The 24,891-nt window shown below is 39.7% G+C and overlaps 1 protein-coding gene across 1 annotated transcript in view; it reads right to left on the bottom strand.

Moving 5' to 3' along the window:
• ZSWIM6 (zinc finger SWIM-type containing 6) overlaps positions 1–24,891 on the bottom strand; it is a 153,261-nt gene that overhangs the window by 127,522 nt on the left and 848 nt on the right. The gene's annotated exons all lie outside the window — the stretch shown is intronic.

Genomic DNA, 24,891 nt, shown 5'->3' with positions numbered 1-24,891 from the left:
TTCAGTGAACACATTAAATCTTATCCTCTGAAAAGGCAATTCTGAGGGCTAAAGACTGCTGCAACTAAGCTTAGTGCCTATTTCATGCAACACTGATGTAGCACTGCATTATTTTGGGAGATTTTCCACAGCTGTTCAGGAGTGAACCAAATACAAAACATTTAAAAATACTTCAGCATAATACATTCTAAAAATTTCTTTGGGTATGTTAATTGATTTAGAATGTGATATTTCTATATGTTGTAACACTTAATAGCAAGTTCTGAAATATTAGCCACTGAGGTCTTCTTTTGTCTGAAATCAAACTAGTCAGCCAATTCAATACCTGGAAGATTTATAGGAAAGGTCTATTTAACAGTATGTTAAAAGGACACCGTCTAGATTAAATCCATTATACAGGTAACTTCTAGTATACAACTACTGTATATTACCAAAAAAAAAAAAAAAAACTAAGTCTAGTTGCTCACCTTTTACTATGATGGTTATAATGAAAGAAAGAAATTGTCTTTGTCAGCCAAAATAAAGTTACTCACTTTGGGCAAGTGAACAAGTAGAGTTTTTAAATGGTGCCTTGCACTATTTGTGTAAAGTTCACTTTCTAAACATCTTTTAGATAGGACAGTGAAATAATACTGTTTACTGGTTCTCATGTAATAGCATAAAGCTGTTGTATTAGGGTTTCCTACACTTCAGAGAACTGCTACTAAGTTCCCCTGCCCTGATAAGTGTTCTTTCCCCTCCAAATAGAAAATGTTCCCCCCTAAAGTTAAATGATCAAATGAAAACATTAAGTTCTGTAATTCTGAACAAAACAAACGTTTCTCCTTAGTTTTGCTGTTTTTGAGTACTACGGTTATCTGTCAAGATGTGGGTTAGGAAAAACAAGAGTGCTATACCTTTTAAAAGGTGTCAAGATGAAACAATAATTCAGATAAATGAGTTGTTGCTCTGTGTAAGCAAAGGAAAAAAACATGGTCCTAGAAAATGGAGAAAATCTCTCTTTCAGGTTGTCTAAGCAGAAGAAAAGTGCTAGTGGCTGTGAAGAGAAAAAGGAGGGGTATTAAAAAATAAGCAAATAAAAATATGGGCTCACAAGCATGAGGGATTGATTATCCTGAAAGCTTGTTTCCAAAGGATTCCAAAATAAAGTTCATATTTTGAGGGAAATGTGACAGGCACTATATAGTGATGGTTGGAACATCTTTTTTAATCCAGTTTAAAACAAAAAAACAAACTAAAAAGGTGGCTGCATCACTGACTTTGAACTGAAGAGTTCTAGTGTATTATGGAGTTCTGAAACACTAAAGCCATCATGTCCATGTTATTTTTAAAGAGGGAAAAATAATTCCCTGCACTTAAAAGCCACAACATACTTTGGAAACTGATGTTTCCTGATATATTTCTGATTTGCAACACTCGTGCTGCCAGCTGCCTTGACATTTGTGTGCCTTAAAAAAAAAAAGGCAGTTTTTTTGCACCAAAGGCCTTTGTTCCACCCAAAGACCAGCTCACCTTACCTCTGAAAGCCTCATGAACTTTTGTCAGCTGTTCCTATGGTAAACAGCTGAGATGTATGGAAAATTCATTACTGCTGCCTGAAAATTAGAGCACTCAGCATGTTCTTGCATTTATTGTGAGATTTCTCCAAAACACAAATTGGTATTTAAGTACAATTTGAAAGGTTTTTGTCTTCCACACCTATACATGGACTCAGTTTGAAGGCTCTCAAACAGGCATGATAGTCAAACTAATTAACCGCTTGGTGCCAAAAAACAGGATCCCTGCTAATAAGTGCTAATGTGAAATGCAAGAATATTGGCAGGGAGAGCACTGAAGGACTCATTGGCACATAGGGGTTAATGAAGGTCATCTTAGCAGTCTGGTTCCCCCTCTGAGTCCCAGCCTACTTAGTGCAGTAGATTTGTGTAAAATACTAAGTAGATATCCACCAATTTTGAATGATTAAGCAGAAAATATGGGGCTTTTATAACTTTAAATGTATTAGGAGTATGGTCAAGGAATGTAATATGTTAGGAATGGAATGTTTTGAGTGGAATGGTTAAATGCCAAGTTAGAACAAGCAGATTCCTTTTAATCATTTGCGTGTTCCTCAATCTTTAAGATAGTCTGTCAATATAGGTACAGTTCTAAATTTATGGGATTTTAGTTCAGGTTAAAATTCAACATCCCGCTACTTGCAGTTCAGTCAAAGTTGCCTATGAGAGTAAGACTATCACATTTTTTATGTTTTTTGCAGTTCATTCAGTTTTTCTAGTTTACAAAGAAATTATACTCATAACATCAAGATTTAGATTTGTCACTTTAATTATTTCTGCGAGCACTGCGTACATCTTCAAAATCCCACTGGTAATTCAATGAAGCCTGCTGTGTGGGCAATTACTCTGAATGTAATTTTGGGAAATGGGCGGGGGGGGGGGGGGGAGAGGGTACTTCCTAACATCTTGTAAATGATTCCTGCTAAGCTGTCAGGAATGCTTTTCAAACCTTTATTGGTTGAAGGATTTAATACACCTTTGACTTGGCTACCTTTAGTGCAGATGGTGTATTCCCTTCTGCTTTCAAGAGGCAACACTTTCAAATTCAACAAGATATTTCACACCCTCTTCCACGTCTGGTCCTCTGGCTTCCCCTAGTACACTTTCAGTTACTTTTTCATGATTAAGCAGCCACAGGGCTACTTTTTTTTGGGGGGGGGGGGGGTCTTTGAACTGAAGTGGAAAGAAAAGAGAAGGAGGCTGACTGTGCAACTAATACTTCCTTCATAGGCCCTTTTCCCTCAGAAAAAGGGACCTCACTCCCAAATGATGGCTCAGAAGCATTCTTTGAAGCAGAGGCTGATTCTGGCGATGTAGCATAAGTCACCCAAATAAGAGACACCATTGCACTCAAATCACAAAACCTCTATAAGAGGAAAATGAGGCAGCGAGGGAAGTCAGGATACTTTTCCTCCTAAAGAGGAAAGGCTCCTCTCCAATGAGATGTTATGTTCTGGTCTTAGATATTTACTCTAGTTTATTCCTCAGTGTAGTGATTTCTTTTATTTTAATCAGGGTGCCCTCAAAACTCATTAACCTAGCAAATTTTGCACACATTTAGTAAGCACTATGATCTGTGAAGGTTGGGAATAACCACCACATATTTAGAACAGTTTTTTTAAACCACTTCTGTTAGGTGGAAGGGCTGACCACCTGCCTGCATCAGCCTTTTGTCTTCTGTCATCCTCGTGACCAAGTCCAAATGTATTATTTGGTTCTCATGCCAGGTGGTGTCCAAATTACACAAAAGCAAGTTTTTTTTAAGTTGCTGAATTTGTGACTTATACCGGTACGGACAATGCTCAGGAGGTGTATCTTCCCAGGGACACCCCAAAGAGATTGCTGAGCTCTAGCCAGGATGGTGGAGCAGACTAACCTTAAGTCTCTATTGAAGTTCTTAGCTAAGCATCTGCTGTAAAGACTTAAGTCAGAAGGCATGAAAAGTCCTATATGACTGGTTGTCACCTAGTAGAAAGAATTTACCACAGTTCTCTGCTCTAATCTCAAAATAAGTTAGAGATTTACAAAAAAAAAATTGTGCTATATAAAGAAAGAGCAAGATGAACCAGATCTGCTATCCCAACAATATGGCATCTGACAGGAACTCTGAGCCCAGAAGTCAACCGGTATCACAGGGTTTAAAGCTAATATGATAATTTCAGTAACTGTTAAACTGTCAAGAGGCCAGAAACTAAACAAATGGTAAATAGTCATTTAATGGTTAATAGTCTACTCAATTCATTTATCATAAGTCCTTGTGGGTTACTTGATCAGGGAGCTTTTCACCCTTCCTGTCACAGGACTGGGATACTAAATCTGAAGCTTGATTGAGAAACAGAGATACTGTCAACTTTAAACCCTATCTGAAGTTGTTCTTACCTGTTGCAAACATCCGAGATTACTGCAGTCAGTTTCTCCATTTTTTCCATTTGTTTATGTATGTCATGGTACTTTGCATATAGTTAATTTTATTGTTCTCCTGTACAGTGGAACAATTTCCCCTGAATTTTTGTCTTCAACATAGCAAAGAGGAAGGAAAAAATAAGATGTGATTGTAAAACTTCACAAATTGGCAGGAGAACCAGAAGGCAGATGATGTATCTGAAGCTACTTTTAATTGTCTTTAAATAGAAGATTTCAAGTTGGTGTTCCTTTAAACAGCCAGCCTTAATTAAGTCCTAGTAGGTGCCATACACATATTTGATAATGTCAAACAGATGTAATCATCTTAAAATATGCTTTTACGGGAAGAGCCAGATAACTTCATAGACTAGCCAGCCAGCCAACTCTGTGCAGTGATGAAGCAAGATAGATAATGGGCTAAAGAGCTTTACTCTCACCAAACAAGAAACACTTGGTTTAGAAAGCAAGAACCTAGTAGCACATATGTTTGGAAACAGCTACACCCTTCACAGAAAAACAAACTAAACCGTTCCATTGGGGCTGATGATGATTCAAGCTCCCCACAAGCAGAAGATGGAAAGAAAAGGTATACTGGCAAACAAACTACAATTGTGTATTAGGGGCTATATCTGTACGTTTCTCACACAGGCCTGTGAAGGAGTCGATACAGCATGACAATACTTTATGGCAGGGATAGGCAACCTATGGCACGTGTGCCAAAGGTAGCATGCGAGCTGATTTTCAGTGGCACTCACAGTGCCCAGGTCCTGACCACTAGTCCGGGGGGCTCTGCATTTTAATTTAATTTTAAATGAAGCTTCTTAAACATTTAAAAAACCTTATTTACCATACAACAATAGTTTAGTTATATATTATAGACTTATGAAAAGAGACCTAAAACCATTAAATGTATTACTGGCACGCAAAACCTTAAATTACAGTGAATAAATTAAGACTCGGTACACCACTTCTGAAAGGTTGCTGACCTCTGATTTATGGGGAGCTCAGGAAGGGCTCCTGCAAGTGTGAGCAACCCAACCAAGCTTACCTAGTGCCGGATTGCAACACACACGTATAGGAAGGGAGCCAGTCAGGAATTGTAACCTCCCACACTACAAGTGCCCAGGTGCACAATCCTGTGCAGGCTAGTGCAATGCCACAGCTATGCCTCCTCCACACCCCTCCCTTGGTGCATCACAGAGCAGATGCTGTGCTCATGTGCAGAAATTTCAACTGTGACAGGGTCTTGCACAAGATGCAGGTGGGAAGTCAGGCTCCTAATGCACTCCACCCCAACCCAGCCTTCGATAAAGCTTGGTTTTGTATTGCTTGCTTGGATCACACCCCTTTTTAACTTCTAATATTTTACATGCATCTGCTTTATTCTATTCATTCTACCAAGCATGTATTACAGAAACACACGTCATAGCGTGCTATGCCCAATATACAACATTTTGTTCAAGCACTGCTGTATTTTGAAAAGTAGCGATAAAAGTAGAGCCCCACAATGCCATTTTTAGTCTCAATGAGGTTCACATCAAGTGCTCAGTTTAGAAAAAGAATCGTATTGCTTTGTAACTACCAACCTTGCAAACTCAGCCTGAGATCTACAAGTCATGCTGAGTTGTTTCCTTCTCATGCATTACTTGCAGTAATAGAGATCCTGAAAGCCAAGTAATACCTCTGTTAGACCTATGTAACCCTATTGCATCCAGTGAGATTGCAGAGGAACAACTGATCAAAACAATGAACAGTTCTGTTGTTGCACAAGGATGAAGAGAATCCAGCTAACTCTGAACTAAGTTCCTGCAGGGTTAACAGGAAAAACAATGTTGTGAACATTTATTAAGGAGATATGAATGAATATATACATGAAACAAATCTGAGTAAGTGATGCCCATTTATATCTGGCCATATTTCAAAGCAGAAGTGGGAAAATTATCTGGGCGGGAGAGGTGGATCTTCTACTTGGTGTGGGTATGCTTAAGTTTCAGTAATATCCTATAGAGGGGTAGGCAACCAAAGGTGGCACACGAGCTGGTTTTCAGTGGCACTCACACTGCCCAGGTCCTGGCCACCGGTCCGGGGGGCTCTGCATTTTAATTTAATTTTAAATGAAGCTTAAACGTTTTTAAAATGTTATACAACTAAACTATTGTTTTATGTAAAGTAAATATTACTGACATAGAAGAGACCTTCTAAAAACGTTAAAACGTATTACTGGCACGCGAAACCTTAAATTAGAGTGAATAAATGAAGACTCAGCACACCACTTCTGAAAGGTTGCCGACTCCTGTCCTATAGGAAGAGACTATATTTGTACTTACAAGTCTAAAAAGCATCTTTCATGTTGGGATGAGAGAATATTCCATCCTAGATTTGTCTTATATTATCCACATGCTCAGTGTAAAACAGCTACATATTCTCCCTCTATTTGCTGTACTTGTAAGTGCCTAGATATCCAAAACATAGGTTTCTACTTAGCCATTTCAAACTTTTTGTTCTTAAGTAATCTTAGGTACATTTTTCCCTTGACCATTGCAAGTTCTGTAGAGTAAGAAAATACATCTGTGCATGGGATGCAACACTAGTGTTTCTTTCACCCATTCTATTGTATGGTATTATCTCTCATGATATGGATTTAAATTTAGCTAACAATGCCATATTCCAAATGGAGGGAGGAACAGTTCCCAAAAGTAAAAAGGGAAGCTTGCCACTAGCCAGAAAAGTAGAGGGTTTCTGCAAAGGGTTTCTGTGGAGGGAAGACAAGCACTGAGGAATCATTAGAACAGTCTGAAAGCAAAGTATTATATTCTCCCTTCCACCACCAGAAATGGGAAATGTTTGGAAGTTATACAAGACAAATAACCGGTATTTGTATTTTCAGACAAAAAAGCTTATAGCTTTTGAAGAAACCCAGAGGACTCCAGGTGAAAACACATGGTATACAGAAGAAATGAGTGCGTGTCACACACCACCACCCAACTCAAATGCCAGGCCTTCTGCAGTGGTTGATATAGTCCGATTCCCCCGTTTCTTCCCCAGAGGTATCCAGGTAATTTGAAAGAACAAGGAGAATCATTTCTATAGTTTCATGTGAAGTTCACACATGAGCCAGAAGGGAATATGCCCCCCCCACACACACACTTCAAATGTTACAAAAAATAATTACTACCTACAAGTAGAGTAAACCACAGGTAGTGATCATTCTGGTGGCACAAAGTCTCCAGTGCTTGGCATTAAGAGAGTGATTAATAACTAGACTTACTGGTTATTTGCTTTGAAGCAAAGCAGCATACTAGGCACATGCTATGCATGTCAAAGAATTATACACACCCCTTCCCTGTTCCTATAATGGTCAATTTCTTTATGTCCCATGCACTCATAGGACTCCTACAGGTTGGCTTATTCCTAAAAATTTTACCAGTATAAATACAAGTTATGTAATTTTCGCAGATGTAGTTGTACGAGTAAAAGCCTTGGTTTAGAGGTAGTAATGGATCTAGATCAGCTATTCCTGTTTGCTGATACTATGTAGAGAAACACTTTCCTTACTCATGCTATGTCTACCCCAAAAGGAAGGCATCTTAAGGGGAAGGGAGGAGGGAGAACTAGTCTACCAGCTTTTGTTCCAAGTCACCATTATCATCAGGTCTTTTAATATCCACAAGGACATTGACTGTACTGGTTGCTTCCTGAAAAGACTGCATATTGAGATGATCCAGAGTCTGTCATCCCTGAGGGCTACTGCTAGCATAGCCATAGTAATTGAATTCAAGGGCAATGAAAGTGTTAAGAGACCTCTACTGGAAGTTGCAATTGTCAGTTGTGAACCTAAGGCATTTCTGATGAGCAGAGGAACTTGATGTGCATTGGTGTGTCTGAGATTAATGGACATGCTCTGCTTTACAAAGCAAAGGGACTCCACCTTTTGATCCTCCACAAATTGATTCATTCACTCCAGTTTCAAAATGGGCAATAGTGTATTGTATCTTTTGGGGACTTGAAAGAACACTGAATGACCTTGAGGAACTGGGAAGTGGCATAATTATCTGTAATAGAGTGCACGCTCTGAGGACAGAGAGGTGGCAAAGGACACTAGGAAGTGTTAGGAATTTTGGGCTTGGCTCTCCATTCCATCCAAGTTCTGCTCAGACAGCAAAAGAGGGAGGGCCCACAAGGAGCCTGCTATTGCTTCTCTATTCAGAGCCAGCTGGCCCCACCACAAAAGCTAGGGCTCACATGGGCACTGCTAACTTACATCAGTGGAGGATCAGGAGTAGCAGACATCCACTGCCATGCTCTCCACCCTATCTCATCCCTGGCCCATCCACAGAAGGCAGATACAGCCATCCCTTACCCTGACACCAGGGATGGGGAGGTGGTCAATGCAGGAAGCAACTGAGCTGCCTCTGCCACCAAATTCCTAAGCACAAAGGGACTTCTCCACTGGCCATCTCAAGGCACTTTAAGTCAGTCACTCTAAGGCTATGTGTACGCTACCGCGTTAAGTCGACCTATGCTACGCAACTCCAGCTACATGAATAATGTAGCTTGAGTCGACGTACCTTAGGTCAAGTTACCGCAGGGTCTACACCATGGAGGGGGAAAGGGAGGGAGTTGATGGGAAACTCTCCTGTTGACTTACCTTACTCTTTTTGTTGGGGGTAGAGTACAAGAATCGACTGGAGAGTGATCTGCTGTCTATTTGGCAGGTCTTCACTAGACCCGCTAAAATCGACTGCTGGTGGATCGATCTCAGCGTTGATCCTGGCTGTAGTGTAGTGGCTGTAGTGTAGTGGGTCTACATCACCTTATCTTCTTCTAAAGTACTCTAGTTCTGAAGAGGGAGCTGCAGAGACTAACAGGTTCTTTCGGTCTTAAGAGCTGTGAAGAGACTTCTGGAAAGGTCAGAGGAAGAACCCTGGAGTGATTAGTGCCCATTTGGGTCTCATTTTGGGCCCCTAAATCTGTATTTAGGGACCCAAGTTTGAAAAGGAGGCTCACAAAAGAAATTGTTGAAAATACAGGTTTAATAACACAGCAATATCTTCTCTGTCAAAAGTTACAGTCAGGCACAACACAGGTCATAGATAGAATCAGTTATTCATTTGAACATATTCATGGCTAAAATATTTTTAAATGGAATACACTTATTTTGAGATGCCTGTTTCATTGTCATTAGGGTGAAAAGTTCACCTAATGCAGCGGTTCTCAAACTTTTGTACTGGTGACCCCTTTCACATAGCAAGCCTCTGTGTGCGGACCCCCACCTCCTTTTAAATTAAAAACTCTACTTTACATATTTAACACCATTATAAATGCTGGAGGCAAAGTGGGGTTTGGGGTGGAGGCTGACAGCTCGTGACCCCCCCCACGTAACAACCTAGTGACCCCCTGAGGGGTCCTGACCCCCAGTTTGAGAACCTATGACCTAATGATAGATGGACTGCTGAGGCCTAACAGATCTGAGTTCAAAAGAGAAAGGTACGGACCATGTTTTGTGGCCATATCAGGATATTTCTTTCAACTACTGAGCTTGTTCTCTGAAGAATGTGCCCCCTCCCCAGAAAAAGAGGGACGCAGAGAGAAACTAGAGGCCATATGAATAATTGGAACAGTTTCAACTTCTCTCAATGCAAAGACTTATAGCACACTGAGGCTGCCTAATAGTTTAACCTAACATTACAAATCTCAACAGGAAAAAGTATCAGGCTGATATTTTAGCTTATATCATATCATATTTATGGGCTACAAAGACCTTAGGTATTGGTCCCAGTCCTTGATCAGTACACCACCTGTGTGCCACTACAACAGGCTCAGAACAGCTGACATGTATAGCTGGAGCTAGTGGAAGCCCACAACTACATTCATGAGAGCACCTGCTATCAGTACATGGGACTCAAGTAAGTCAACAACCTTGAGCATTAGTAACACAGTTATGAAGACCACATAATAGAGCTCTAAAACTCCCTCTCTGCTGCCCTGTATTAGATCTATTGGAAGTGCAAATGGTCCAACCTCTCTCATGGTGTTATCTGCTCATGGAAGAGGGAAAATCCCTGACCAAACCAGTTCTGTGCATAAGAACTGTCTCTCTGTTATAACATCTCTAAGTGCACAAGCACTGGCAAAGTGGAAGGGGGGAAGGGACATGCACTCAAAGCCACCTCTCAATGCATGTATGAGAAGCAACAACAACATGCTCAAATTGACTCCATGCATAGGGGGAGAGGTGGACACCCTGAAATTGGCTCCACGTGAAACAGTAAAGGTGACAGGAGAGGGGAGAGAACACTCCCACACATCCACTAGCTTCATGCACGGAAGGGACAGGAGACCTACCCCAGACCATTACCACGCAAAAGGCCTCAGGGAGAAGGAAACAGTGTTGGTGAGCTAATTTCATATTTGATGAAAGCTGCCAGGGGCAAGAGGAAGCAGTTGCCTGGATTCTTCACTCTCCTGCAGACTTTTGATTCTGCTCCTTTTCACTCCCTAACTCTGGGAATATGTATCCATATATTATCAAATAAAAGTTTGTAGGGTGTGGGAGTTAAAAAAGGAACTCAGAAGTAGTTCATTTTAATTATTCAAACTGTCTGCTAAAGTTAAAGGTAATAGCAATCATGTGTCCAAGGTTTATTTTAAGTTTTGCCAAGAGTGAGGTCTTTACTGTCAAAGACTTTGTGTATGGATCTTTTATCCCATCTGCTATCAAACATTCTTTATAAGATCCTCAATGCTAAGTCCTGTAAAGTGGATGGTATGTTATGGTTTATTTTGTAATCACTTACTAAGCTGAATTCCTATATCACATTGAAAGAAAAAACAAACACCTACAGGCACTAAAATGTCTGGGTTTGTGCTAGAACAGAATATTTACACACATTGTTTCTAATCCTACTGAAGTTATGCCTTGTGTCTGTCCATTACTGCACATTACATAGGCTAAGAGACAAATTGTTGAAGTTTCTCCTCTTTCCCTCCCTTTCTCCTGTTTTACTGCTTCCACAGCTCTACCTTCTCCTATTTCCCTTCCCCTTCTTTTCTCCAACTCCTTTTGCCTGCCCAAATCCAAAGCCACCTTCATTTCCTCTTCTGCCTCCGTCTCTCTGATAAGATGTGTTGGAGGCCTTGGCTACACTAAAGGGAAAAATCGATCTAAGCTACGCAATTTGAGTCACATGAATAGCGCAACTCAAATCGACGTAGCTTAGATCTCCTTACCGCAGTGTCCACAGGAAATGCTCTCCCATCAACTCCCCTTAGTCTTCTCGATCAGGTGGATTACAGGAATCGACAGGAGAGCAATCGGCGGTCGATTTTCCAGGTCTTCACTAGACCCGCTAAATCAACCGCCAATGCATCCATTGTCGCAGTGTCGATCCTCCGGTAAGTGTAGACAAGCCCTCAATATTGGTCATGCCTCAGTCCCCACTGGTCCCCCTCCAACCTCAGACCTGATCCCACCCTCCAGTCTTTTCTCCTTCTTTGACCCCTCTGAAATGCCAGTTCATTCCTTATTAAAACAAAAATAACCACCAACCTGTCCTTCATGATTTCTTCCATACCTCTCTACCTGGCTCTCACAGGGTGCTGGATTTCCCTCCTCTGTCTCTGCAACCACCCTATTGTTCAGCAGCCTCCTCCATTCCCCTACCCCAAAGTCACCCTCCTAACATTATGTTGGAGATACCAGGCTTCTCTAATGATCCTTCCGCTGTCAATCCTCCTTCCTCATTTATTTTTTCCTTTGGGGGAGGGGGAACCCCACACTATTCCATCCGCCACTTCTCTTCGTCTCCCTGATCACATCACATACACAGAGTATCCATGGTCCTCTCCCACTTCCAACTCCTAGCTCTCCATTTCATCATAAACCCCACCATTGTCCTTAATTTCTTCAATTTCAATACCAGTGTCCCATCCAATCCCCTAGCGTCCTGCTCCTTTGCCTGACAGTGCTGGTGCTAGCTCATTGGGAGCCCTAAACAGGAATATTTTTGCCCCACTCCACACCACATACTCATAATAGAGCTGCTTGAAGCCCTAAGCAATTGCTTAGTCTGCATATGCCTAGCTCATACATCCCCCTTCTGACCACCTCATCTCCAACATTACTCACATCCCTGCCACCTATTTGTTTCATAGCTTTCAGTCCTTTAGTATTCAGATTCTCTTCCTGTGTGCCTCTCCCCTATCTCCATCCATCCTTAATCCCAGCGCGCGCGCACACACACACTTTTCTACGCTCTTATTCTCATGCTGCTGAGCAACTCCTGAAATCCTACTGACTTCCCCACCTCTACCACAAACTGCTCAATCATTCTCCTCCCCTTCATCTCCAAACTCAAATATGCCATCTACAATCACTGTCTGGAATGCCTTTCTTCCAATTCTGTTTTTGACCCTCAATCTGGGGTCCACTCTGTACACCACTGAAACTACTCTCACTAACATCTCCAACAACTTCTTCCTGGACAGCTTTCAGGGCTGTATTGTATCCTTATCCTCCTGGACCTCTCAATGGCTGTTCATTGACCACTCTACTTCTTGAAATTCTGATCTTCATTGGCTTTAGGTGTTTCTTAAGGCTCTAATCCTTACACTAATCTTCTCCTTGTCTTTAAGTGCTCTTCACTACAAGCAGGCTTTAACTAAAATTTCTATGCTGATGACTCCCCAAGTCCATTGCTATTGATGAGTGGTCTCCTTTTATCCAACCTAGCATCTCATTTGTGACATCTCTTCATGGATGTCAATCTTAAACTAAGGCCAAAACTAAACTCCTGATATCTTCTCTCACTTTATCACTGGACACCCCCTGCCATTCTCTCAATAACTGGGCCCCATTAGCTGGGTGTCATCTTTGACTCTGCCCTTTTAGTGGAGCCCCATTCAAGCCATTTTTAAGTCTATGCTTTTTCTTACACAACAACTCTAAAATACAGCCTCCTTTCTGTCCATGCAACCTAAATTCTTGTCCAAGCTCTAATTTCCCATCCTGAATACAAGCCTCCAGTCTTCTGTCCTTCACTACCACCACCTTGCTCCCTCCAAGTCTATTCTGACTGCTGCTGGCTAGACAGTCTTTGTCACTCTGATCACATCAACCTCCTCTGTGGGTCCCTTGCCCTTCATCTCTGCATCCAGTACAAGCTCTCTGTCTTCACCTTTAAGTCCCATCATAATTTAGCATCACCCCACCTCCCTGATGTAATAAGCTATTAAGGAGATCAATCCCTGCCTTCGGTCCAGCTTTCACTGTTCAGTCAGCTTCTCCCTTAAACAGCTTTCTCCCATGCTGTCTCTTATGCATGCAGAAAACGCTCTGAAAAATCCAAACAGCAACTTTTGTCCTTCTTAAGAGTCCTCTGTCATAATGCCCAAGAAGAGCGACTCTACTGATTGTGGCTGGATAGGTGATAAGCTGTGACTTTTCCTACTCCTCACCTCTACCTATAACCAAAAGAAGTAAACAGTACTTGAAACTAGTAAAGCTGTGCCAACCCTTCCGGTGTTCCTTTACATATGTTAGATCCCCATCCCCTATCAATTTGGGTCTATAAAGTTCTTCAAGGAAGGGATTTCTCCACGTTTGTGCTGGGCACTGTACAACAGCTCCCTCCACCATAATATTTACTACTACAAATAAACAAGAATAAGTGGAACAAAGAGGGTGGGAAACAGCATTTTCATCTGTTTTCTCTTTACAGGTTAAATTCAAAATATTTTAAGCCATTCACCCCAACCTGCTGAGAAGAAAGATGAACATAGAAACTGGATGTTTTAGAGACCCATATAGTATAAAATGTCCATTTCACTGCAAAAAGGTCTGTGCCAAACACTAGGACAAAAATGGAGTTGGTGCTTTTGTTTTACAACTTTAACTGAGGAGTCCCTACTGTAACTCCGTACCAGTCTTGGTTTTGCTTCTGATAAACTGGAGGTATATTTGGCCATCAAATCACAGTGAAGTTAAACTAAAATTAGTATGTTATGAAGGCCAGGAAAATAGGCTTACTCAATCCAATTGTGGTTTTACAAATACTCTTTCCTTTCTAAAGACATGTTACTTTATGTTTATATTCTAAAAGGGCTTTTATAGGGTTAACTATTGTGCAGTTTGCAGTCTTCTTGGTGTTAAAAAGCCTGTGGTAACAAAGAATCTAACCCACTAGCTTCTTTGTAGTCCCTTTTTCATTTGGCCATCAATTGTAGATCAACTCTTCTACTCAGTAATGTGGCCACTCACTCAATCTTCTCCTCACTAATCAGTTCCTTCTGGGATCTTTCAAATTAATAAGCTCCCACTCTGACCATTCTCTTACCACAGACATCACCACTGACCCCACACTTTATAGACAAGTAGTTATGAAAGGTCCAACATTTTACTACTTTTCTCTCCAACTCCCATCTTGCTAATGAACCAACCTTGGTTCACTCCTAAATCCCTCCATTCCTGCCCCCATGCCCATAAAAAAATACTACTGCCAAGACAGGCAGTGAATACTGCAAAGTAACAGTTTTACCTGACAGGTTTCAGTGATCAAAACAGGTTTTTGTATACAGAATTTTTAAATAGCACTAACCAAATTACCCTCTGCTTGCCTTACATGATCAGGCTAACCAAGCCAACTGTTAAGTCCTGCTTCCCATTTCCAGTCACTGACCTCCATTTCTGTCTAAGTGGCACATTCAGCTAAAGTACCCTCAACTGAACGCATGAGTTTAATACTAATCAGTACAGTATCATTGGACATATGATGCCCTGCCATATACAAAAGCTAAATTGTACATTTTGTATTTCCCATATCCCTTTGTATCAACAAGCACAGGAGTGAAAGTGATGCTTCAAGCTTCTATATAACATAGCTACACCAAGTCCAGATACTGATCCAAAACATAATGGATTTGATACTCTATCCCCAAGACACTAATTATAGTCAGTCTGTGAGATTTCAGTTTACAGCCAAATCAATGGAAGAAACTAAACTCATTTTTTGCAACTACAACATAGCCAACTGGCCCACTAGCTATTGGTCAAAACACAATCAGCTTTTATTCTAAAATATTAAGATTCAGATTTTACTTAAGTAGTGCATTACACAATATTTTGTGCATCTCCAAGTTTCCCTAATTCTGAACTTGTCTGAACAGTGGATTCAGCAGAATGTGTCTTAAATATGGAGATCAGCTATGTTTAATTTAGCTTCTTTCTAGTAATCTACGCCAATTTTGTTAAAAACATTAATTTTTGTTTTAACTAACCCACTCTCTCACCCTCCCAGATCAATGCATTATGTCCCTTAGATATAAGAAAAGAGGTAAGTACTATATTTCAATTACTACTTTATAAGTAATCAATAGCTTACTGTAATACTTGTAATAAACCCTCAATGACCATCATCTTTTCTAAAAAATTTCCAGGAAGAATATTTGTAGACACATGTAGAATAAAGATTGGTTCTCTAATGAATTGTTAATATGTCATTTCTTCCACCATCATTTCTGTCCAAACTGCAGGTTAATGACAAAGGTGTCTGAAGTCATAAAATTGCACAATAAGCTAAACACACTATTTGCATTTATACTTCATACTAATGTAATATAAGCCAAGTTACTTATTGCTGAATATAGATTGATGCTATATGAATTGTAGACTGTCACACTATCAAGCCTAAATCTTCAGATTAACTAAATACTAATAAAACCCACAGCTGCTACAAGGATAAGCTACGAGTTGCTTTTATTTGCTGAACATAGCAGCAGCATGAACTATGCCCAGAGTACATGATCAATTATTTATATGTAGGTGAAAAACAGACCAGTTACTTCAAGATAAATAGGAAATGTTAATTTAACTGTTTCAAACACTAAGAACCAAATACCCAAGTTCTAACCTTGACAACCAGAGTTAATATTTAAAAATATGAAAGACACAACCAATACCAATTGCTCTGAATACAAGTTTTAAATAAAAATATCAACATAGTTAGGACATATGTAAACCAATTCATTCTGATCCACAGTGGATTATAATCCCATTATTTTTCAGGTTTTATAAAACAAATTTTGCCAGTTATTTAAATGCTTACATGTTCTCTATTTCATTAGTCAATATAAATTAGACATTGTAGTCATCTGTATATGCAGTATTCATTTGTGCACTGTATTTGCATAACTACTGGTGCTGTCAGTAACCACCTAGCAGTTCAACTTGGCATATGTATGAGTTTCTTGTTTCTTAGAATTCACAAAGCTATTCAAGATTTGATTTTTCCAGTCACCAAAGCGATCATTTGAATGCAGCAACAAAAAGGAAGCAGACACAATAAAGATGTATTAATGCCTATTTCTGTGATATTTCATTCTATATGCCATTCTCGCTTCCCCCGCCCCCCAACATATTTTCATACAATTCCTGAACATATTAGCGGTCTGACACCAATTAACAATGAAAGATGACTTATGTAAATAGGCAGGTTGTTAAATAAAGCAGGACAAGAGGTAAATCACCTGAATTTTTAGCGCATTAATTCAGTAAATGAGCTTCTGATTTATCTGATCAGCTAGCTCTACTAGTATGAATTTAAACTTACTGACAGATTCTACTGCATCCTTCCAATTAATGTCAGACTCTCTCAGCCATTGCCCATGCATTTCCAATACAAAAATTTCCAGCTATTTCAAAGACTGTCAAGTGCACTGACTTGCAACAAGAAGTAGAGGGCCTTGGTTAAAAAAAAAAAATAATAATTAAGATCTTCTTTTAAAAAGTGTGTGATGGTGCAGATCACTTCACAGTTATTTCCTGAAAATATACTATAAATGCAGTTAAATGTGATTCTCCTCTGCCACAGTATGTTCTTCAGACTTGATGTTCTCAAATTTTCAAAAAAGAGGTATGTTTTTAAGTTAGTGTATAGAAAGCCTGCATTAAGGGAGACTAAAGTACATTGAATTGCAAAGTTAAACGGCGTGCAAAAGGTTTTTCTATCAGTTCTAACAATCACAAAGCAATTCTCTACACTTTAGTTACTATTAGCAGCTACATTCATCTGATGTGTTCATACAATTTGTGAAATTAAATAAGAGTAAAATTATTTAAAGTTGGCAACTACTATTACAAATCTTCCAGGCACTGGGACTTTACCAATTCAACAAATAAAACCAAAGCCTATGAGTATGGCTACATAATCTCAAAAAAAAAAAAAGGATGTGGTGATGCATCATGAGGACATCACGTAAATCATGTTAATTGGCATATTGCTAGAAGGAGGATGCAAGCCTGCATTATGCAGCACCAGCAGACATCTCCAGTGATCCAGGTCAACGATGGTTATAAAGCCATGTCAAGCAATAGATACATATCCAATAAAGAGAGAAAAACATTTAAATGCACAGATAGTATTAGACAGCAAACCAAGAGGAAAAACTGAAGGTTCACAGAGAGATTTCCCTGAACAATGAGAGCAGTTATTGCACAGTACTCAAGTATTTGCATGCTGTCAGGCTGACTGCATTCCAGGCAATCAGAATTCACATTTAATCTGTACCCTTTGTTATGCATGGAAGATTTTTTGAGGCTTACAACTTTCTTACATAGACAGTATATTCATAATCTGAAGACTTGAATTCGTTATTATCTACTGCCAATTCTTCAGATAGTCGAACTTTTTCCCCAAGCATATCGTCTAAAAGAAAAAGTTTGAATACCAGCTACTTCTCCAATTTATCATAAATTTTCATCAGTATTTTGAGACACTGTTTTAACAATCAAGAACCATTTTCTAAAATGGATTATCCTTCACACCTGTAGCTAGTTTCACTGCTATATTTGATTATCTGTTTAGAATGGGGTTTTTTTTGGCACCGTACAATTAAAAACCTCTATACATATTTCACTTTATCAGGTTATATATGTGGAAAAACAGGCAACAAATAAAAAGTCACTGAATTTCAAGGAAATCAGTTTATCCAGCCCTCTGACTTCTCAATAGCTTCTTACTTTCCGCCTGCCCCAGAAAAAAGCCACACATTTAGCTTTTAATTGCTCATTTCTGAAAGTCAGACTGCAGAGGAAAAAAAAAATGAATCAGCTGCTGACACGACAGCTGGCTATAGTTCAAGAATTGCTACATACTAAAACATCTGATCATATGCAGAGCTGGTATCATTTTGTTAAACAGAATTTGAGAGAGATTTCATTTTAAAAACTTGCCAATTGTTTTCTTAGAATTCTTAGAAAAAACTCAAGCTTGGGGAACATCAATGCAAGTCTCAGGTTCTGCTTATCAAATCTCAGAGTACGAAGTCTGTTTGCAGGACAATGATTCTTCAAGAAGAGCAGAAGTAGAAAAGAATAATTATAAGTAAACTTTTGAATGCTAAGCTATAATAAATGTTAAATATTTTCATCAGGTGACACCAAATAAAATATATTTCTATAAAACTGATCGATGCATTTTTGAATTATGTTTAATGGAAATACATTAAACACATTGTAATTGAATAAGGTGTTTTTGTTTAAAAGAAAGTATTAGAACTTTGTCTTTAATGGGACCGTGTCACTACTTTTGTGTAAAGACACACATACTACCATTAATATTTCCATTATAAAAAAACAGTAAGCTTTATTTCAGGGCAAAGTTTCTGTCACTTCAAAAAGTGACTTGAAAAATAATTGGTTTCAAATAATTGACCTACCAAAAGAAAAAAGATGTAGTTTTCCACAGTTAATATTCCACTGTTGCAAAGTGTTACACACCAACGCTTTCACAAGAAATAATTCAAGGTTAACAGTACATGTTAAAAAATGTGTGCACAGAGAGAGAGAGAGAGAGAGAGAGAAAACAGCTCCTTTGTTCCCTAATCAAGGACTTACGTTCCAAATCTAACAAGGAAACTGGAATACATTCAGATTTTTCTCCCCTTAAGGCAAGATATAGCTTTAAAAATTATTTAATTGGTTTGTGGTTTTGTACACAAAAATATTGGCGACTACTGCTTAACTTGGGTTAGAACCCAAGTCACCAAAGATATTTTCAATTTAAATGTTCAGTTCCAGAAATTAGGGCAGTGAGTTAATTAACAATAGTAGATGTTGAGATTAAATAAGTTAAAGCTTTGTAAAAAACTTAAAACAAATTGACATCACATGTCAAAATATACAAGATAAATATCCTGAAATCAACAAATCATACCAGTTTTTACTATTTGTTTGCTAGCCCATTTGTAACAAGCCTAATTCAAAAATATAAAATCACTCAATTTTTACTCTTATAGGTTCTCAAGCAGCATTTTTCCTTATTTGCCTGTCTATACATTTCGATCATCTATGGAAATATTTTTCCATCCATTTGTATGTGTACAGTGAAATAAATAAATTTTTTACTGACATTTACTGATAAAAATCTAATCTTCCAAACTTAATTGTAGTCTTCGCGCTAAACAAAAAAACAAAAACAAAAGTCAGACACCACATGTGTCTGTACCACAGTATTGCATTAAACAAGTTATAGATGACCTCCTTTAATCATACATTCCTAACCAAAATTCCAACATCAGGCTTACTGCTAGACCTGCTTGCATCTGTCAGCATGTCAGCAGAGAAACACTTCCCATTTAAAGACAGTAGCAGATAGTTTAACATGTTCTTCCCTTCCTTTTTTCCCCTGGCCACAAAAAAGTCACTACATATACCAGGACAACGCTAGAACTTTATCAAAAAGAGTTAGTGAAATATAAACATTTTGTTCCATACTAAGGACAGTCTTACTTGAGTCAATTCATTTACAGTTACTTGAGACTTTTAGATAAACTAAAGGAACTACAGATTTAAAAAAATAGCTAAGTATTATTGCTTCAGCCAACTTTGTTTAAATGAAGAGTCTCATGTCTGCAAGGGATGCATTTAAATTCATAGCACAAAGTTTGTTTGGCAACTTTATTAAAAATATATTTAATGTGGCCTCTCTCATCAATTAAAAAGGTGTTCAATACCATATAGTTGAAATTCAAACAATTAAAGTTTGAAACAAGAGCAATGACATTTGCCTAACTCGCTCTTCAATTTAACTGGCCCTATATACATGGCGAACAAAAATTTAACAAAGGTCTTTTCAATCTGACAGATTATTTTTTTTAAACATATGCTCTAATTCAAATAGGAATAAATTCAGAGAAGTCCTATAGCCGATGTTATACAGGAGGCTGAACTAGATGGCCACAGTGGTCCCTTCTGGCCTTAGAATCTAATAATTTTAAATTGTGTTTTCAAAAAGTTGTCCAAAAGTAGAAAATTAGCAAAGATTCTGATCCATTAGATCCATAAAAGCATCTGAAAGTTGTTGGGTACGATTATATTTAACCATAATTCTATAGAAAAAAAGTGACTCATGTAGTCTCAGGAAGCATTCCATTCCAGATGAAAAAAACTGACTCTCCTGGTTTTGAGAGTAGTTACTAAATGTGGGCTCAGGTTTGTAGTTTTGGGTTTTTTTTAATTAAGCTTTAGCAATAAAATAAATCACCACAGAAACATGTGAGTCAGAAGAAAAACATTTCTTCTCAGTATGAGAAAAACAAAAAAGCAGACATTTTAAAGTTAATTTAAGAATCCAAATAAAGAAATATATACAGAGCCCCAAATGTTATTTTGCACTGAAGAAAACCAAAGTAAAGTTTCTCTGGAGAGAATTAGTAACATTTCTCCAACTGCATTTCACTATGTTTCACTGTCTAAAACCCAACATTATGCAGTGAAGAGAGACACTGCTTGAAGTAACCCTCTTCAAACGAAAAGTAAGCTGAGTGGCTGGCTTACAATATCAACATTAAACAAATCTTAGAAATGTGATAAGCATCAATCACTTAATCCTTCACATTATTTTTTCTCCTTCAGGAAGTTCTTCCATTCAGCTCATCCCCCTGCCATTCATATCTAGAAGTAATACCTAGATATTACTTCCGTTACGATGTCAAGCGTTGCTGTGGAAATTATTGTAATGTCTTAAACAGAGACCAGTGTGAGCAAACAATGGTCTATACAGTGCAGATATACAACTGACCTTAGATTAAAACAGATTTACATTTCACCATCTATATTTTCCCCTCATTTTTGGCATGTCTTTCAGATTGGCCAAGTGAAAACTTATTTTCTAGGCAGTCAGTCAATTTGCCTTGCAAATTTTAATATACTTTGAAAATGTTGTAATGTTTGGATTGCAAACACTGCTGGGCAATATCTAGTGATTTAAAATGGTTTAAAATGAAAATGTTTCATTTCTCTTAGGTTTTGTTTTTAAGCAACCCCTTCTCCCCCAAGCTCTTATCTATGGTCACTCAGACCCTCTCCTCCAGTCTTGATCCAAGTATGACTTTTAAACTGACAGCTTCCCCCCTCCCCCTTTGAAACAAGTTATGCTTATTAATGAAATAAATTACATTGGAATAAATTAAGTTAGGTTTTAAATGCACTAATAGACACTCAAGATTTCTGCTTGAAAAAAATCCTTATACAGTTTACAAAATATGTATTTTTATGAAAAGTAGTCCTTTACAATACAGATGTGAGACAAGGAGCTGCAAAAATAGAGGTTTTTCATAAAAAAAGGCACCTAATGAAAAGTAGTTTTAATAGATAGATATAATATTAGAAGCATTCAATCTATCTTCTCTCTCTCTATATATATACACACACACATATAGCTTGAAAACAAGTTGCCATAGTAATAAGTTTCCTTCAGCTTAATGTTTCTATAATGTATTGACTGAAAATGTAAAATTCAGAAGCAAATATTTTCATTTAACTAGCACTGAAGTAAAATTTACGTGGCTTGCTTATCAAATCTCCAATCTGTTTGTATTAATACTAGTGTTGCAAGTACGACAATTAGATCTGATATGCAATAAAATGTTGTTTGTCCTATAATTGTGCTTTGGGAAAGCACAACTGTAAAAATGTACAAAGTTTCTATTACTCATACTGCATAGAAAATACGTTCACAGTTATACCGTCACTAAATCCACACTTATATAAGCTCAGTATTAGGATACATATTCTGCTACATTGCATGAAGCCAACTCCATTCTCCAGCCAATATAATTCATTGCAGTGGAGTTGCTTATGCTCTTGCATTTTTTTGCTCTGGAAGGCACATTTCAAATACAAAACCTTACCAGCTCTGACACAATGTTCCCAAATTACACAAGTACTTGGAGGATACTCTGCCATCTAAAAGTTACACTGCTATGCCCTCCAAAACAAAAACTCCACCCCAGTCAGAACAATTGACATGGTGTTTCAAAGTACTGGTATTGATACAGTGCTACTTTTGAATGGCTTCCCCAAAAGACTTATATTTTCAACAGTTTGTACAGCATTTGTTTGAACTGTGGTTAAGTGTTCCAGAAGCAGCAGTCAAAAGTTAAATTGTATGTATGTATATTTTCTTTCTTCACATTGACCCTTGCCAACATTGCTAAATGCCCCTCCCCTTTTGAGGCTATACAAAAAGTTACTCTCCCCCACCCCCCTTCACAACTACTCACTGAGGCCTCTTCTACTGCTGAAAGCAAGCAAAGCAAAACCCATGCTGGGTGTCTGTCTCCTAGAGAAGATTGCATCTTTTATTTATCGCCCCTTGGCTTTATTTTCACAGTGAATTCCTGGCTTAAATGTAATCAGCCAAGAAACCCTCCCTATGTGCACTCCTGTCATTCCTCATCGCCTGCAAGCGGAATCAAGCACAGGCAAGAGAAAAAAAAATTCTCAGCATTGCCAACCAAACCAAAATGAGACTGAATTCTGGTTTTGCCACAAGTGCGGAACCATACATGTCCCCTCAGTCCTCTGGAAAGAAACAAAAAGCCAAAAGTAAGATGAAACAATTAGATTTTTCTTTAAATGTCCCCCTCTAGGCAGAAGGGAAGGGCACTGAGCCTAGAGAAAAAGCAACAGAGAGTCTGCCTTTGGAAAATACATGACCATGGAGACATCACATTTGTAGATTGTATTCGAATTCAAATGAACCACAGTTCTCTCCAAGGATGGCAGTGAGGCAAAATTACATGAGAACCAAAATTATGCAACAGATCTTAAAATCTATTGGGCCTCTGGGCCCAGAAAAATCTACACCCTCAAATATTTAAAAACAAGGCATAAATAAAAGGAAAAACTCATCCATTTTTGTTTTAAGTGCTTTGGAAGAAGGGGAGAGAAGAGAGAGAGAGTTGTGAACTATCCTGCTGTTGGTTTCAGTCCATTTAAAAATGTCATCACGTCCATGCTCAAAAACTGATAGCTTGACAGGGAAGAGAAAAGCTCAGGCTTAAACTGCATATTGGGGAAGATTATGCAAGTCTGTTTGAGGGAAAATGGAATCGTGCAGCTTTAAGTCATCAGTCCTTCTTTCCCTTTGTCAAATCTTCACTATTTTGCAGGCAGTGAAAAGAAATAAAGAGCCTCTTTTGTTTGGCTTCCCCTTTTCGGAGGCTGGTAGAAAACTGAAAAGGACACAAATAAACATGAAAATGAGAACAAAGTGCCAGATCTTCCTCCTCCTCCTCCACCACAGGGAATTGCCTCACGGCGATTCGAGATGCGCAACTGGCAAATACACTCAGCTAAACACAACAAAACAAGAGCTCCAGCTCCAGCACAAGAGAACCTCACCCTGCACGGAAGTTTTATTAGGGAAATTATAACCCATCTGCCCGTTCTGTCACATGGCAGCGGGGCCTGGATTGCTAGGTCTGTAAAGCCTCCCCCACCACCATCAGAAACCAAGAGAAACCCATCAGAGCAAGCCAGGCAGGAGATGGGAAATCTACAGCCTTTCCTTGTTGTGTCCAAGACCCACAGGAAAATGTGAGCCGGCCATGTAGCTCCTCCAGCACTCTTATTGATGGGACTAACCCCTCCCCCCCAAACACAGAGCTCCTCTTCCTCCTCCCTTCAGAGGGAGGAGGGGACCCACGCACCCTCCCTCCCCCCAGCCTTTTAAACTAACTAGAAAGGGAGGAGTTAAATAGAGAGAGATCTATCTCCTGGAGAGGGTGAAGAGCAGCAGCAGGCGGCGACAGCAGCGGGGGTGGGGTGGGGGGGTGGGGGGGGGAGTATTGTTCCAGGAGAAGCAAGAACAGCACTTCCCCCTTTTGCTGTTGTCATGAAGCGAGGAACAGCTACATCCCAAAGCAACTGGCAGTACCCCATGTACCGCCGCCTCCATACACAGAAGCTCCCCCTCCTCCCAGCCATCGCTCAGCTCCCCCCCTCCCTTCCGTGCTGGCAGCCCGAGCTGGATCCGCTATCTGGCAGCTTTGCTATCCAGCCACCCCCCATCCTGCAAAGCCAACCGTGGGGTGATTCAAAGCCAGCTCCAGGCTTAGGTTGCAATATCTGCCGCAGCTCGCAACCCGCCCGTGCCTCGCCGGCGCGGCCCCCCCTACAAGTGCCTTTGTTCAGCGACCCGAATCTCTCCGCGCAAATTCGCTCCTGGGGTTTGTAGGTAACAGATCCCTGCCCCTCCCTCCCCCCACGGGGGCTGCTTCTGCTGATTCATTTCCTCGCCCTCCCCGGTCTGCGGGGCAGAGGCGGCGGGTTTGGCAGCTCCTCTATTGTGGCCCAGGGTATGACGATGACCCGGATTAGTGGGGATGGGAGGGGACAAAGTGAGGTGGGACCGCACGGCCGGGATTACGGGGGGAGTGGGGACTGGCGGGGGGAGGAGTGTGAAGAGAGTTAAAGGGACGGGACGGGAAGCGTTTGATTAGCCGGGGGCGGAGAGCAAACAGGCGCTGGGTGGGGGCGGGAGGGGGAGAGAGGGCAGACTTGAAGGGCAGTTGGTAGGCGGACAGAAGCAGCGTGTAACCTGGCCTTGGATGCCGAGGAGAGGCGTGAAGGAGCCACATAATCCGGCTGCGA

The sequence above is a fragment of the Mauremys mutica genome, chromosome 6 (assembly GCF_020497125.1).
Source record: "Mauremys mutica isolate MM-2020 ecotype Southern chromosome 6, ASM2049712v1, whole genome shotgun sequence".
NCBI lineage: Eukaryota > Metazoa > Chordata > Testudines > Geoemydidae > Mauremys > Mauremys mutica.
Note: the sequence above shows the minus strand (reverse complement) of the source record. Positions and strands in the feature narration are given on the sequence as shown.